This window comes from Sapajus apella, unplaced genomic scaffold, assembly GCF_009761245.1.
Source record: "Sapajus apella isolate SASKATOON/1434 unplaced genomic scaffold, GSC_monkey_1.0 scaffold81, whole genome shotgun sequence".
NCBI lineage: Eukaryota > Metazoa > Chordata > Mammalia > Primates > Cebidae > Sapajus > Sapajus apella.
In genome coordinates this window covers 2,152,678-2,168,406 of record NW_022437021.1, presented here as the reverse complement: position 1 = coordinate 2,168,406, position 15,729 = coordinate 2,152,678, and the positions used below count along the sequence as shown (strand labels likewise).

The 15,729-nt window shown below is 37.0% G+C and overlaps 1 protein-coding gene and 1 non-coding gene across 18 annotated transcripts in view; both read left to right on the top strand.

Annotated features, from left to right (window-relative positions):
• The window catches only part of PPP1R9A (protein phosphatase 1 regulatory subunit 9A), a 344,292-nt gene that overhangs the window by 159,943 nt on the left and 168,620 nt on the right, over window positions 1-15,729 (top strand). The gene's annotated exons all lie outside the window — the stretch shown is intronic.
• LOC116533363 lies at window positions 6,800-6,938 on the top strand. The gene has a single exon (XR_004261250.1). It is a non-coding gene; the product is annotated as a U4 spliceosomal RNA (small nuclear RNA).

Here is a 15,729-nt window from a genome sequence, read left to right as displayed (position 1 = left end):
TTTTTTTTTTTTTTTTTGAGACAGAGTCTTGCACTGTCACGATCTCGCCTCACTGCAACCTCTACCTACAGGGTTCAAGTGATTCCTCTGCCTCAGTCTCCTGAATAGCTGGGAAGCACATGACACCACGCCCAGCTAATTTTTGTATTTTTAGTGGAGTCTGGGTTTCAGTATGTTGGCCAGGCTGGTCTTGAACTCCTGACCTCAAGTGATCTGCCCGTCTGGCCTCCCAAAGTGCTGGGATTACAGGTGTTAGCCACCGTGACCAGCCTTAAATCTTTGTAGATGAAAAATTACTTATGTAATTTGTACTTCTTTTGTTACTAGTAAGTCTGAATTTCCACCCCCTTCCATTTATGGCCCTTTGCAGTTGTGGAAGCAGTGTGTAGTTTATTCTATGTAGGGGTGCTTATTTTAGTTTTGGTATTTAGTGCTCTTAATGCTTTTTTTTTTTTTTGACTAAAGCTGTGTGGCATGGAAGGAAAAGCATGGATTTTTAATTCGTGGACTTGTATCTCATTGTTACTTATGTATTTTCTGTGTGTCTTTGGGCCAACTGCCTGCCATATGTGAGCCTGAAGTTGACTGATCTGCCAAAAAAGATGATTATGCGATTTAAATGAGACACCTATTCCAGAAGAATCACTCAATGTTAGTTGCACTTCTCCTTCTCACCTCCTCATTATCATCTACCTGTCATTTCTCTGTTTAGCCATTTTTGAACAGAATTGAAGGAAAATGCCATTCAAGTCTGCTATTTGCCTGTAAACAGAGTGGGTACAATCTCACTGACCACCCAATAGTCACTGTTGAAATCTTTTCAATTCTTATGATGAGAACTAATGGATAAACTTTTGTATTATATGTAGTGAGAAATGAGTGGAAAGAGAGCCAGCATTGGAACAGGCCCAGCCATCAGAGGAACAGCTTTTTCTGCTTTGTATCTTATACTACATACTTTTTTTTTTTTTTTTTTTTTTTTGGTTAAGGACTTGTTCTCTGTGTTGCATTTTTATGCCAACTGTAGCTGCTGCCAGAATCTTGGATGCCCCAAATACCAGTGCTTACAGTGGAAGCCAGCAGGGTGGACCAGACAGTGAAAAAGATTCCTTTGCTCATATTGCCAGCTTATCTGAAATCTAAAACAGCTGTTTGAATCAATGAATGAAGTACATATTCAAGGGAGTTACAGAACTTCCAAAAGAACTGCTTTTATCGGGCAGTCTCCCTGCAAGCATCTGTTGAGTAGATCCTCTGTCAAGCACAATGCCAAATTTTTGAGTTACAATGGGAATAAGACACTAGTCCTGTGCTGAGGGTGGTGTATTTAAACAATAAAATAACATTAACAAATGAAAGGCAGGATGTAAGTACGAAAGGACTAGAGGTATTCTGGATGAGAGGATAGCCATCTAATGTTGGAGAATATTGTCATAGGGAAGTTACAAAATATTCAAGAAATTGAGACCTATAATTTGGAAGTGGTTTTGATTTCTTCCAAAGTGAGAGAGTGAGGTTTAATTCTTTTCTATAGTAAACTGTATTTCTATAATTGCTTTGGCTGTGTCAGGGTGACTTGTAAGAAGCAAATGGACATTTGAGTACAACTACACTTTTAAGACACATGTGATATGTATTTACCTTCCTGATATCAATATGGCAGGTGAAGATGACATGACAATGGCTTTTGGTAGACTTGAGCTCTTATACATGGGATGGTTTTTTGGTTTTTCTGTGCTTTTGGGAGAGTACAGACACCAACAGATGGAGTTTCTCAGGATAGACCACCCTGACCAGAATGCAAAACTGTAAAAGTGACTGCTGTATTTTAATCAGCAAATCTGCCATAGTTGTGGGACATTAAAGCCTTAATTGGACCTACTCACCTAAAGATAGATGCTGCACTCAAGGCTGCAAAGGGAGCCAACCACTTTTATATATTTACATATTTAAATCCATTCTCCAGCAACAATTGAAATACTTATAAGTATTTTAATTCTTCTTGCCAGCTCTTTATTTCACCCTGAGAACCCAAATAATACACTTTCATCCACATCAGTAAAGCTAATTACCCTTGACTGTACTATTTCTAATATAATTTTATTTTAGCATTTCAAAATACATTAAAAAAGTAAATTATAAGTTCTTCCAAATTAGATTGTCTACTCAGTCACATTAAAATGATCAAAAAACAGAAGCATTATAAAACTTCTTGCCAGGAACAACACAACCTAATCCTTAAAAAGGAGAGTACACTTTTTTTTTTATATTGTCTACCATATACAAAAATTAATTTTGGTAATATTAATAAATGTTCCTTTTTTGGTAATACTTGATTCCTGACACAAATAATCATTAAGTCTTTGTTATTAAGTCATGTTTTCTAGAATGCAGCCTGAATTGTGTATAAGACTTGTTTTGAAGTTATAAATTTTATTATTGTCCTTTGGTGAGTTGTTACCTCTCACAGGTCACTTTTCTTTTGTTCAGAAGTGGTTTGGATTTAAGGTACCAACCTTATATGGTTCACTGACAATTATAAAAGACCCATTGCTTCTAAAACATTGTATTATGAACATTTAACTGATAGATAAGACTCTGCCTCACTCCAAAGCAGCTGACTTTATTTGAATAAAAACTGTGGTCATAGATAAATACAATATATAGCATAATGTAATAAATCTATAAGAGAGACCAAAAAATATGAAAGAAAGCTTAACAAACACATAACAAAATAGTAACAACTTTTGTATGATAGGGTGAATGAAAGAAAGAGTAGCATTAAGTAAAGTCTGGTCATGTATGCTGGAGCCAGATCTTAGAGAACTTTGGATGTCTGCATGTTTTAACTATATTCTCCAGGTAATATGGAGAAACTTAAGAGGTGTTTTTGTGTTCTTTTCCATCTCCATTAGAAAGTAGTACTTGCTCATTATATAGAATTTGGAAAGTACAAAAAAGTATACACAAGAAATTTAAAATCATTTATAAATTCATTCTCTCTCTCCATCCCATCTTCCAGTGCTGTTTCCTGACCCACAGTGATGTGATTAGAGCCAGGCTTTAAGAATGGCACTTATATGTGGTGTATCATAAGTTGCTGGATAACTTATTAGGAATCGTAGTAGGCAGAAGGAATAGGAAGGAGTGATTAGAAAAAGAATCCTTTTAAAAATAGAAATAGGCTGGGCGTGGTGGCTCATGCCTATAATCCCAGCACTTTGGGAGGCAGAGGCAGGTGGATCATTTGATGTCAGGAGTTTGAGACCAGCCTGGCCAAAGTGGTGAAATTCCGTCTCTACTAAAAATACAAAAATTAGCTAGGCATGGTGGCAGGATTTTATAATCCCAGCTACTTGGGAGGCCGAGGCAGGAGAATTGCTTGAACGCAGGCGGAGGTGGTTGGAGTTGCAGTGAGCTGAGATCATGCCACTGCACTCCAGCCTGGGCGACAGAGGGAGACTCCATATCAAAAAAAAAAAAAAAAAAAAAAAAGGATAGGAATAAAAGGGCTATTTTTACTAATTTCATGTGGGCGTGTAGGAGGTGAAGAGGAAGTTTTGTTGTGTGATTTACTGCCCTTTCAAGCCTATGTGGCCAGAAGGATCCTATTGTCCTCTAACATGAGAGACCTTACAGAGGACAGAATGGGAGACACTATAATTTTGCTTTTGGGTACTTTAAATTTGAGGGTGCTATCAAGGCATCTAACTGGTCCAGAAGTATGAACTATCTATACAGAATCAGGAACCCAGGTAGGAAGTGCGGATGATTGATGCATTTTCTTTTTTGATTACAGAGCATTCACTTATTTATTTTAACAGAGAAATTACCAGTTTTCTTTTTGTACTTTTATGTGGATGGTTGCTGAGGCTGGTGACAACTGATTAAGAAGTATGGTGGTTTACACAATATTTACAAAACCATTCGTTCAATTAAAAGATATATGAGGTCAAAGTTAATGTGATTCAAGGTCAGTGATCCCCAGGTTCAACGATTAATCATATGCTGACGGAAGTAGTGGCAGTTTTCACTTCAAAAACACTAAGAACAATGTGATAACACTGTCCTCGACATGTTTTAAAAAAGATAGTTTATTATCTTGTTTCCTGTAAAGGACTTCCACCATTCAAGTTTTTCCAATAAGTAAGGGGAACACGAGACAGATACCATTTGTAGATTTAGCTGTATGTTGACATTTTTAGTCATGATCTAGAATTGGTTCATTACATTTGACTGTAGTTCTTGAAGAAGTCTAAATGGACGGGACAATCTGTTTATAAGAAAACAGAGTCTTTCCTGCTTTATAAGGGTAACGTGATTATTTTTTAACTTGTATGATAGCTGCCCAGAATGCAGTGAAGATTTTTTGTAAGTCTAGTCTTAGGTTTACAAGCTTAGCCTTGTACCACAGCATCAGTGTCCTCATGTATATATGCTTTCCCTAACAATTAGTTGTTTGTGCTTGTCTTGTTTTGCAGGGTTTTTTCCCCCTACCATGTGATGTCTGGCCTTAGCTTGAAGAGTTTAAAAATGAAGCATATTTTACTTGTGACCTTTACAGAAATTAAAATTTTTGGTTGTACTGCATATGTCTCAGTGCTAGAAATGCTTGCTAAAACATTTTTTTTAAAACCTCTATCAGCATTTGAAGCTATTTGAGATTATATAAAATTGCGCAACCTTTGTTTTATTATTTGACTCTTAGTAGATAGTGCTAAACCTCAAGTTATGAATTCTCTTTTTATGAGACCCAGCACACTGTGGAAATACTGGATTTTAGATAGGCCTTTACAATGCATGTATTTTATATAATTTCACCCTAAAAACTTAAGAGATGTGTTTGGCAAAGGAAGGGCTTTTGTTGCTGTCATTCTCCCTCATGTGTCTGACTGATTCTCCAGTAGGAACTTTAGTTCTCACAACCTTCATTTCCTCATGGCCTTCTGAGATTCATACTGCCTTTGTTCCTTTTGCAAGGACATTGCGATCATATTCTTGCCTTCCTTCTGCTGTTGCACAAATGACTGGCCCCATCACCAGGATCATTTGAGAAAAATCTCTTAGTATTCTGAGAGGCCTAAACTCCCACTAAAAAGTCCTCCAAAAGGGCTGAAGATAGAGGTTTCCTAGAACTCCTGGCTCCTCTCTTTCTTTTTAGTTCTGATTTTCTCTAATCTTCATAAACTCCCCTTCTCTGAAAGACAAACTGTGCCACAGAGCTCCCTTACCTATTTTTGTACCATCTCTTCCCATTCATTCACCGCTGTGGCCTTGGCCATGTTGGCTTACTTCCTGTCCTGTTATTCTGTTCTTCTGTCTGATTTCTGCCATGCACACGCTAGTCTTCCTCTCAGAATGCCTGCCACACATACCACCCCCACCCTGCTTTATTATTTGCTGACTCTAACCATTGCTGGCTGAAGTCTTTGCTTTCAGATTTGCCTGATAAATTCTTTCTTGTTCACTTGTCCTGCCGGGTAGGCTTAGATGTCTCTACTGTGTGCTTCCATAGCATGGCCCACATCCCTTTATTGCAGCCTTTATGTTGTTTACAATCACAGGTCTGAGATTAATAAAGTACTTTCTTTTTTCTTTTTTTTTTTCCTGTCACCCAGGCTGGAGTGCAGTGGCACAACCTTGTCTCACTGCAACCTCTGCCTCCTAGATTCAAGCAGTTCTCCTGCCTCAGCCTCCTGAGTAGCTGGAATTACAGGCACCTGCCACCATGCCCAGTTATTTATTTATTTATTTATTTATTTATTTATTTTTGTATTTTTAATAGAAAAGGGGTTTCACCATGTTGACCAGGCTGGTCCTGAACTCCTAACCTCAGGTGATCCATCCATTTTTGCCTCCTAAAGTAGTGGGATTACAGGTATGTTCCACCACCCCCAGCCTAATAAGGTATTATCAATACTGAGCACAGTGCCAACCAGTGAGCTGGTGCTTAATAAGGATTTGAAGTAAGAATCAAGGGATCAAAACAGAAGGTGTGAAGGGTAGTTTCTATATCTGTATTCAGTATTCACAGGCTCGGTAGTTTGAGAAGCCTGTATTCCCTGCTTTGACTTTTTCACTATTTCTTAAGTGCTACCGTTCTTTTAGTCTCTAAACCAAAACCATGTATACTGAGATGTAGTATATTACATATGCATATATGTATGTGTATATTTGAAACCAAAAGTTCTGAAGTACAATATGTCCTCTTACTACTTACAATGAATGCGGATGTTTTTCTATTCTCTCCTTTTCTATTTTACTTTTCCCAATGCTCTTTATGACCTATTAGATTGATTCAAAACCTCTATAGGTTACAGTAAGCACTTTGCAAACTACTGCTCTAAATTACTGTACCTTTTCTATGAGGAAAAGTTGAACTGTTGGTGTATTAGTTAGGGTCAACCAAAGAAGCAGCTCCAGTAGAAGGTACATTTTAGGAGAAATGTATCACAAGGAATTGGTTTATGCAAATGTGGGCTCTGGCTATGAAGGTCTGAAATCTGTAGGGCAGGCAGTGAAGATGAGAGACTGGAAGCCTCAAGCACAAGTTGAAGCTGCTGTCACAGGCAGAATTTCTTTTGTCTTCAGGAAACCTTAGCTCTGCTCTTCAGGCCTTTCAACTGATTGAATTCAGGCCCACCCAGATTATTTAGGACAATTTCCCTTACTTGAAGTCAACTGATTTTGGACTTTAATCACATCTACAGCATACCTTCAAAGTGACACTTGGATTAATGTTTGATTAAATAACTGGGAAGTGTAGCCTAGTCATGTTAACATATGGAAAGATCATCATAGCTTTGCGCAGTGGCAGTATCACAGCCAATGAGTCTTATCCTACGTGTGATTATAGCTTTGAAAACTTTTCCCAATACCCTGCTGTGATGGCTTACTGTGTAGTCAGCATTAACATTTTTTGGCAGTCTCTATGGAGACTGAATAAAAATAAATAAATAAATGTTTAAAAAAAAAAAAAGACCATCATAATACTGTGAAGAGCCTGGTCATCAACTTTTTTTTTTTTTTTTTGAGATGAAATTTTACTCTGTTGCCCAGGCTGTAGTATAGTGGTGCAGTCTCAGCTCACTGGAACCTCTGCCTCCTGGATCCAGGCAATTCTCCTGCTTCAGCTTCCTGAGTAGCTGGGAATACAGGTGCACGCCACCATGCCCAGCTAATTTTTGTATTTTAAGAGACCAGGTTTCGCCACATTGGTCAGGCTGGTCTCGAACTCCTGCCATTGTGATATGTGTCCCTTGCACCTCCCAAAGTGCTGGGATGACAGGAGTAAGCCACTGCGCCCCGCCACAACCTTTTTAATGTAAGGAGTAGGAATCCATTTTGGTTCGCCTGCCACTTTATTATCACAGTCCTTTCTTCTTCTGCACTAATGTTAACTCTCTTGAGATCCTCACCCTCTTGTTTGACTGATAATGCACCCTCATCTATATTTTGGCATTCTCTTCCACTACCCTGGGTAAGTGAACAGTTCCTGGGAGTTTTACAGAGATCCTTGTTTTGAGAGCCCCTTTGACTTTAGCTCACAGTTGTTTCTGATGACCTCCTGGAACAAACAGTTAAATTCCTTTCAAGGCTGTTTCATTCTGTTTCCAGGCAAAATTTGGGCTTGAGGTGCTCTTCCCATGCGTCAGAGTTCAGTGTTTGCTTTTCATGATACTGTTTACCCCACCCACCCTTCCATTCAGAGGTCCAGTCACCCCTGGGGGATTGCATGGGAGAGTGTAAACTTCTGTACTGGAGAAGCTTAAAAGTCTCACTTTCCATTTCCACACTCAAGAGAAGCTCTCAAACCCTCTTTGGTGTGGCTGGCATCCCCATATCCCCATTTCCGCTCTTTAATCTCACTGCATGTGCACACTCATACACCTCATATTACTCCTCTCCATCTGTTTTCTTATTTAAACAATTTAGAATAATTTTCCTCTATGGGCCTTTAGAAACACAGTGCTGGCAGTTGTAGTAAAAGAAGCAGAAAGGACCAACTGCTGAGACAAATGCTAGAACAAAAATTGATTTACTAACTTAACTTGCTGCATCTGTACAAGAGTGTTTACTTCTTGGAATGAGAAGTCAGTTATTTCACCTAGGAGATTGTCCACTGCCCCCTGATAGGTGCCAATTGGGTTAATTAGTTAAATGTTTCTGTGATGAGGACACCTGTCCAGTGGAAACTAGACCAAGGCCACCAATTTATTTCATGCTGGCCACCATTTGTCAGTTAGCAAAACATATGTCTCCGTTTTAAAACTCTGGCTGAACTGAAAGAGAACATTGTTAATTTCTCATGGATATCTTTAATTGTTTACAATAAATTGAAAAATGCTGAGGAAAACAACATCAGCGGAATTGCTGAGTTCTCTGTTAAAAAACTCACTAATTTAGGCTTAATTGTCTTAGAATTTGTCCAAATTCAGGATGAGCTAAGTTTACATTTATAAAGGATTTTTTTCGCCTGATTATTTTAATGGCATAGGAGAACTTATTTTTAAGACTTTTCCATGCAATATTATATATTAAAATTTATTAAAAATCAATGAAAAATAATGGATAGTAACCAGTAAGTCATAAATAGAGGATGAAAAAAAGACCAAGCATTGTTTGAAAGTGTTCAGTCTTACTAGAATAAAAACAAAAATTAAAATTAAAAAAAACTTTTTAAGTATTTTAACAATACATATTTGCCGATGAATGGTACCAATTATAATTGAATTCTATATTGATAAAAGCAAGAGATTTAATCTTATTTCATTAATATTTCTATATGTGTGACCTTAATAAAACTCTACTTATCTTGAAATGCTCTTTTCTAAAAATCTTCATGTATTTTAACTTTACATATATAGAAGATTTAACTTTATATATATATGTATTACATGTATATTTTACTTATATATATGTGTGTGTGTGTATGTGCGTGCATGTATGTATATATAAAACTTTCTGCAAAGTCAACCATAGCCATTTTAAATTTGAGGAGTTTTCTAGCTGGGCATGGTGTTTCATGCTTGTAATTCCAGCACTTTGGGAGGCCTAGGTGGGAGGATTGTTTGAGCCCAGGAGTTTGAGACCAGCTTGGGCAACATAGTGAGACCCTTAATATATATTTTTATTAAATATATAATAATTTTTAAAAAATAAATAAAATTTAAAGGTTTTGCATCCTTTATATTTAAGGTGGTTGGTGCTATTGCTAATACAAAAATGCATACTTGATTTTATTATGACTGTTATATATGTTTGAATATGAATATGTTTGGAGATATAACAGTTCACTATACTCCAAATAATATAAGAAGAATACTATGGAGATATGAATTGGGAGGACTTAGCAGCGTTAAATTTGCTTTCCAGTATCTTCACTACATACTTCTGAAGACTTTGCTCACGCCTTCTTTTGGCCTTTGATAAAACTGATTCTGAAAATTATCCCTCTTTGTATTGTGTAAGGGAAGAGAAATAGATGAGAGGTAGGTAATATGGAAGATATGATTGATGGCACTATAAGCAGCCACTCCTGGGTTCCCACAGCCTTGTGTGAGAAAAAGCTGATAAGAAGATCTAGGACCACCTAGGATGGAGGGTAGTATTTAGTCCCATTCCTGAAGCCTCTGGGCTTTTGGAACTGGGATTAGAGCAGAAGAACAGAAAATAGGGCTTTGACTTGAGATTAATGCTTTTGACACATCTCTGAGTTCTTTGTGTGACTTATTATCACTAATGTTTTCACTTAAAATGAGGTGAAAGGTCATGTTCTTAGTTACGTTCATCTCTTGGCCCCAAATCTTGTGTTTTTAAACCAAGATAGGATCTTTGCAATCCATACTAATAGTGAGCCAAGTGATCCTTTTAGATGCCCGGTTAACATAGGCTAGTTTATATTGCACTACTAAATGATCCCAGTATCTTCTAATAGATGTTTATTTCTCACTGATGTTACATGTCCATGTTAGGTCAAAGGGAAGGTCTTTGTATTCAGTGTAGTTACTAAGGTATTTAAACTTGTAGAGAGTCCATTTCCATCATATATACTTTCCAGAATCCAGAAATACAAGAAGAAAGAAACACTGAAAGGTCTTGCCTCCGCAGTAAAATGGCTCAGCTGAGAAGTGACACACATCCTCTGCCCAGAACCCGTTGGTGAGAATTATTTACATAGCCCTACCCCAAGGCAAGAAAGGGTAAAGAAAGAAAATACCCTTTGTACCCATTAGGAGAACTGGAAATACTGCTTAGCAGCACTAACATCTTCATAGATAGACTAGTTTACCTTTCTTTGGGCTAGTTCACATGGATTACAGAAGTGAGCTTACTGTTTATATTAACAAATATAAATTTACCTTTACTTTCTCTTTTTTCCCTTATTTTTGCAAGAAAAAACTTACTTTTATGATTTTTACATATATTAATCTTTATATTTCCTATTCTTCCTTTTTGTACTTTACTGCTGATTTCAGAGTTTGAATTATGTGCATTTGTGTTTGTGAAGGAGAACATCCAGCCTTTTAATGCCCTCAAATGGGCTATCCCTCAGAAACCTCTCCTTGCTAAAGTAGCTTATGGATATTATCTTTTACCTGAGTAGAGGGGTCTCAGTTGCCTTGCTGACCCGTATTTAGCTGAGGGCAGTGAACTAAGTATTTTGGTTTGGCATTTATAAGGCCTACTAGGTGACTTAGATATAAGAATGAAGAAAGAGTCAACAAAACTAGCACAGTGGTAAAGTTAACTAAACGCTTACCTATCTAAAAAACATAATGATATCATCTAGATAGAAATATGGGTCCCAGATGATCCATTCCTCAAATACTCTGTAAGACTGTGAATTTATGTGGTAATATTAAAAAATGTGGAACAGATAGCTTGCTATAAATAAGCTACAACTTAGAATTCATGCTTTTAGTTAACTTACCATCAGATGTACATATGAATAGTTGAAGAGTCATACACATATCTTATTAATTCTGGTTTTCTGGAAAACCTTGGCACATAGTGATATGAATTTTGATTAGATTTCAGAGTAAAGATTGACCCTAGAATCCAGCATCCTGGGTATAAGAATTGGTCCTGCCTTCTTGCATATAAAAGCCTGCGCTCAGAAAGGCCCAGCGAGTTGGCCGAGTTCACAGAGTGTGGTGGCACAAGTTTTCATTGACCACTGTCTTACATGTTGGCCCCATGCAGTTTCCCCTCAGTATTTTTTCCTACTGCAGTTTTAGCTAGGTTGGCTTTTTCTTTTCTAAGCTAGGAGTTTAAGTATGGAAATAATGATACTATCCTTGTGAAATGCTTCAACTTGTCAGAAGTATCTCTGTAACTTGTAGGTGTTGTAAATCTGTGGTCTTATTTCTATTTACTTGTGAGGAAGTCATATTCCTGACTATCCTTGCCAAATGCCAAAAAGTTCCGCTTTGCAGCCAGAGAAGATCCTGTGTAAAGGAATTTGTGATGGCTCACTTTTATGTGTCAACATGGGTAGACCACAGTACCCAGATATGTGGACAAACATTAATCTAGAGTCTATGAAGTAATTTTTAGATGAGATGAACATTTAGAGCAGTGGGCTAAAGTGGATTTCCTTCCTTAATGAGGATTGGCCTCATCAAATTCATTGAAGACCTTCATAGAAGACTGATTTCTATCAAAGAAGAGGGGATTCTGCCAGCAGGCTGCCTTTGGACTTAAACTGCAATGTTAGTTCTTCCCTGGGTCTCTGGCCTGCAGGCCTACCCTACAGATTTTGGACTTGCTAGCCCCTACAGTCATGTAAGACAATTCCTTAAAATGAATCAGTTTTAACATAAATAAAATATATATAATATATGTAAAAAACACATATACACACGTCTTCTTAATTCTGGTCTTCTGGAAAACCTTGACAAAGATAGGCTTCCTTGTGTTGCCATTTGGACTAGCATGCTCTCTCTCTCCCATTATGTAGAGCGTGTTGTGTTGTTTTCACTTCTTGTTCTTTAATAATCCATTAAAACACTAGGCTTACAATTAGTGAAATATACTTTTTGTCCTAATAGACTTTGTCTTATATATAGCATGTGTATTGTCACCTGAACTTCTCATGTACAAATATGAAGTTTCTCATGTAAAAATATGAAAAACCATGGGGACTCTCTTTATGCTTTTCTGCCTTTCTCCCTAGATCGTTGGTAAAGAGAGATAATTTGTGTAAAAGTGCTATATTGTCTATAACTTAAAGTACTTTAACATATGTAACAATATTTATGGAAGTAACTTTGTTTTAGGACCCTTTAGTTAGCATTCTAGGTATTACAATCATGAATACACACACTAGGATTAGTAAGTTATTATTTGAAAGACCCTGATTAGAAGCCTGCACCCAGATATTGGTACTTTAAATCTACACAATACAGTGTATTAATGTTAAGTATGTTACAAATAATTGGTGAAATGAATGATGTTGAAGAAACACAGGCTAGCCTTAGAAATATTTTATGTGAATAGAATTCGGGTCATTCAAGGCTAGCAAATTAACTACTTTTGGAGTAACACCTAACTAGTACTCCATTTGATCCTGTTTTATGGTATGTAGGATTATGGTGAATGATCCACTTAGAAGTTTAAATGTATCCTACTATAGAATGCAGTTACAACTGCTTTAAGTAAACCTTTCACACAGGTTACTTTTCAAAATGACTTTAAAGACAGAAATCGGGGACTTTACAGACTTTTTATGAGATAGGCCTATGAGTCTGTTTTTTGCAAAACTCATAAAAATTTGCAAAAACATTGCAGCACTTCTAGTACAGCAATGTTTTTACATGCAGCAGAATTTAGTTTGAGATTTCTATTCATTGTAACATACTCCTTATAAGATTATAGAAGAGCAGACTAAAGCCCTCAGCTGTTTAGATCTTTGGAGACTATCAGTGTTTACCCTAAATTGTCTGATGATTATAAACTCTAGTTTTGCTTACTTCATTTTGCAACAAGCCCTTAACATACTCCCGGGTGCACACTGGGCAATCACAACACTAGATAATTGTTACTATTGTCAATCAGTGAACTAGCCTTGATTTGGGGGAAGAAAAAGAAAGTTGAGATTATACATTTTTTCTACAGCTATAAGAGTCTTCGTTTGTGTGGATGGTTTATTGCCAAATCGGCTTTTGTAATGTTAATATGTGGCTATTTTGTCCATGCTTATTGTTTGTTTCAATTTAGAGCTTATTTAACAGAGCCACTAAAATCATGTGAAGGTGAGTCAGGGTTCTGCCAAGGAAGCTTGCGATAAGTGTAGCCTGTTTGTGGAAGCATGTGAATGCTTGGCTTATATCCAGGAGCACAGGTTGCCAAGCCATCATCTGAATTTCAGCCTGCTGGAACCTGGAACATTTTCCATCTTTGATGTGTCAGGAAGATTCTACTGAACCTGGACATAGCCTGAACTGAGACCTCGTAGAAACATTGTGGGAGACTCCTTTCAGTCAATATTTACAGAAAATGCTGAATTTATTTAGACCTGCTGATTAAAGAAAATGTGTCATAAAGTAGTGAAGGGAATAAGTTTTTTTCTTACTGTTGAAAAAGTGTTGCTGTTGTTTTGATAAAGTGTTGCAGTTCAAACTACTGAAAATGTAAATAAGATGATTCTAGTTGAAATCTTATCATAAGCTAATTTTTACTTTATTTGCTTTTCATAGCCTTGGGTTGTTGGTTCAGAAATGTCCTTGCTAACCATGTTTGTAAACTTGTTACCCCTGAAAGCCTGTCTCTGCTGTGAAGCACTGGATGAGGTCTTGTTTTGTTTCCTTTGATCGAGGAACCAGAATATCATTTCTTGGCTCTGAAACAAGAAGTCTTAAATTTAAACTTCCTTTTATTTGCTTTTCTCAGTGAAATAAAACACGAACAATGTGAAGGTACTTGAACTACAAAATACATATATATATTTTGATGGTGTTGAACATTAGGGCCCAGAATGCTGTTGGTCTTTAGAGTTTATGTTGCTATAATATCAGGAGGAGTCATGCTCTGATTATTATTTGATTAATTATCCATATATTTGTAGAGCAATCAAGGCTAATATAAATAAAAATAATAGAACTATTGTAAGAAAATGGAAAGAATCAAAATCATGTAGATGAAAGGGGCTTCCTGGTCAGAGAAAAAACAGAAAGGCTTGCAGGCAATGAGCCTATTGTGTAATGACTGCATTTTTCTGGACATTAGTGGGGATTTTAGCAGCCTAATCTATGTTCTAATACTAAGTCAGTTATGCAGATTTTTGCTTAAAGGGCATTAAACATCCTAGTATGTGATATATTCAAAACATGTTTATGAAAGAGAATATGAGGCTGGGTTCACGCCTGTAATCCCAGTACTTTGGGAGACCAAGGTAGGAGCATTGCTTAAGGCCAAGAGATCAAGACCAGCCTGTGTAATATGGTGAGACCCCATCTCTATTAAAAATGTTTTTAAATTTAATTTTAAAAAAAGGAGAGTATGGTATGAGTAGTAGGTATCAGGAGAAATATTATCCCTCATATTACCTTGGGAAAGCTTTTCCTCTCTGTACATTGAACTAAGCATAATTGCATGGATTATTTCATTTTATTTTCATAATACTCTTATGGGGATAGACATTATTATAATAACCATTTTGTAAATAAAGAGGCTGAGACTTAGCATGGTTTTTCAACTTGGCAAGTGCTACATAGCTAGGGAATTTAGGGGACTTTAAATTAGGTTAAAATTGAGACCATACCAATTGGGGATCATACAAATTGGGAATATCTATCTCTATATCTTCAGCATACTCTTTGGCTTAATGATATATCTCGGGGTCTTTGGCTTAATGATAATGTGTCTCGGGGTCTTCCATGTCAGTAGAGAGATATACATCTCTTCAATCACTGCATTGAATTACATATTTGTATATATCATAATTTAGCAAGCAGTTTTCTCTATTGGTGAACAATTAGGCAATTTCCTGTTTTGGGCTATTACAGATAGTGCTGTAATGAACTTCTTTGCAAATACATCTTTATACACATTTGCAAGTATTTCTGTAAATACTTATATGCGACATTATTATGTTAAAGACATTTACATTTAAAATATTGATAACTACTTTTTTCCACTTTGTTTTTTTAAATTTTAAGCTCTGAGGATACATGTGATAATATCTAATTATGCTTTCTTCTTCAAGAGTATCCTTTTTTGTGTATCCCCACAAACACTGGATGTTGTTGTCCTGATAGCTTTATTTGATATTATTGAGAGAGAGTCTCACTATGTCACCCTGGCTTGTGTGCAAAATTTTGGCTCACTGCAACCTCTACCTCCCAGGTTCAAGTGATTCTCCTGGCAAAGCCTTCTGAGTAGCTGGAATTACAGGTGCATGCCACCATACCCAGTTAATTGTATTTTTAGTAGAAACAGACTGGTCTCGAGCCCCTGATCTCAAGGGATCCACCCTCCCAGGTCTCCCAAAGTGCTGGGATTATAGGCTTGAGCCACTGTGCCTGGCCTGGATGTTGTAATCTTTTTAAAAAATCCACTCTTGCCGGGCGCGGTGGCTCACGCCTGTAATCCCAGCACTTTGGGAGGCCGAGGCGGGTGGATCACAAGGTCAAGAGATCAAGACCATCCTGGTCAACATGGTGAAACCCCGTCTCTACTAAAACTACAAAAAATTAGCTGGGCATGGTGGCGTGTGCCTGTAATCCC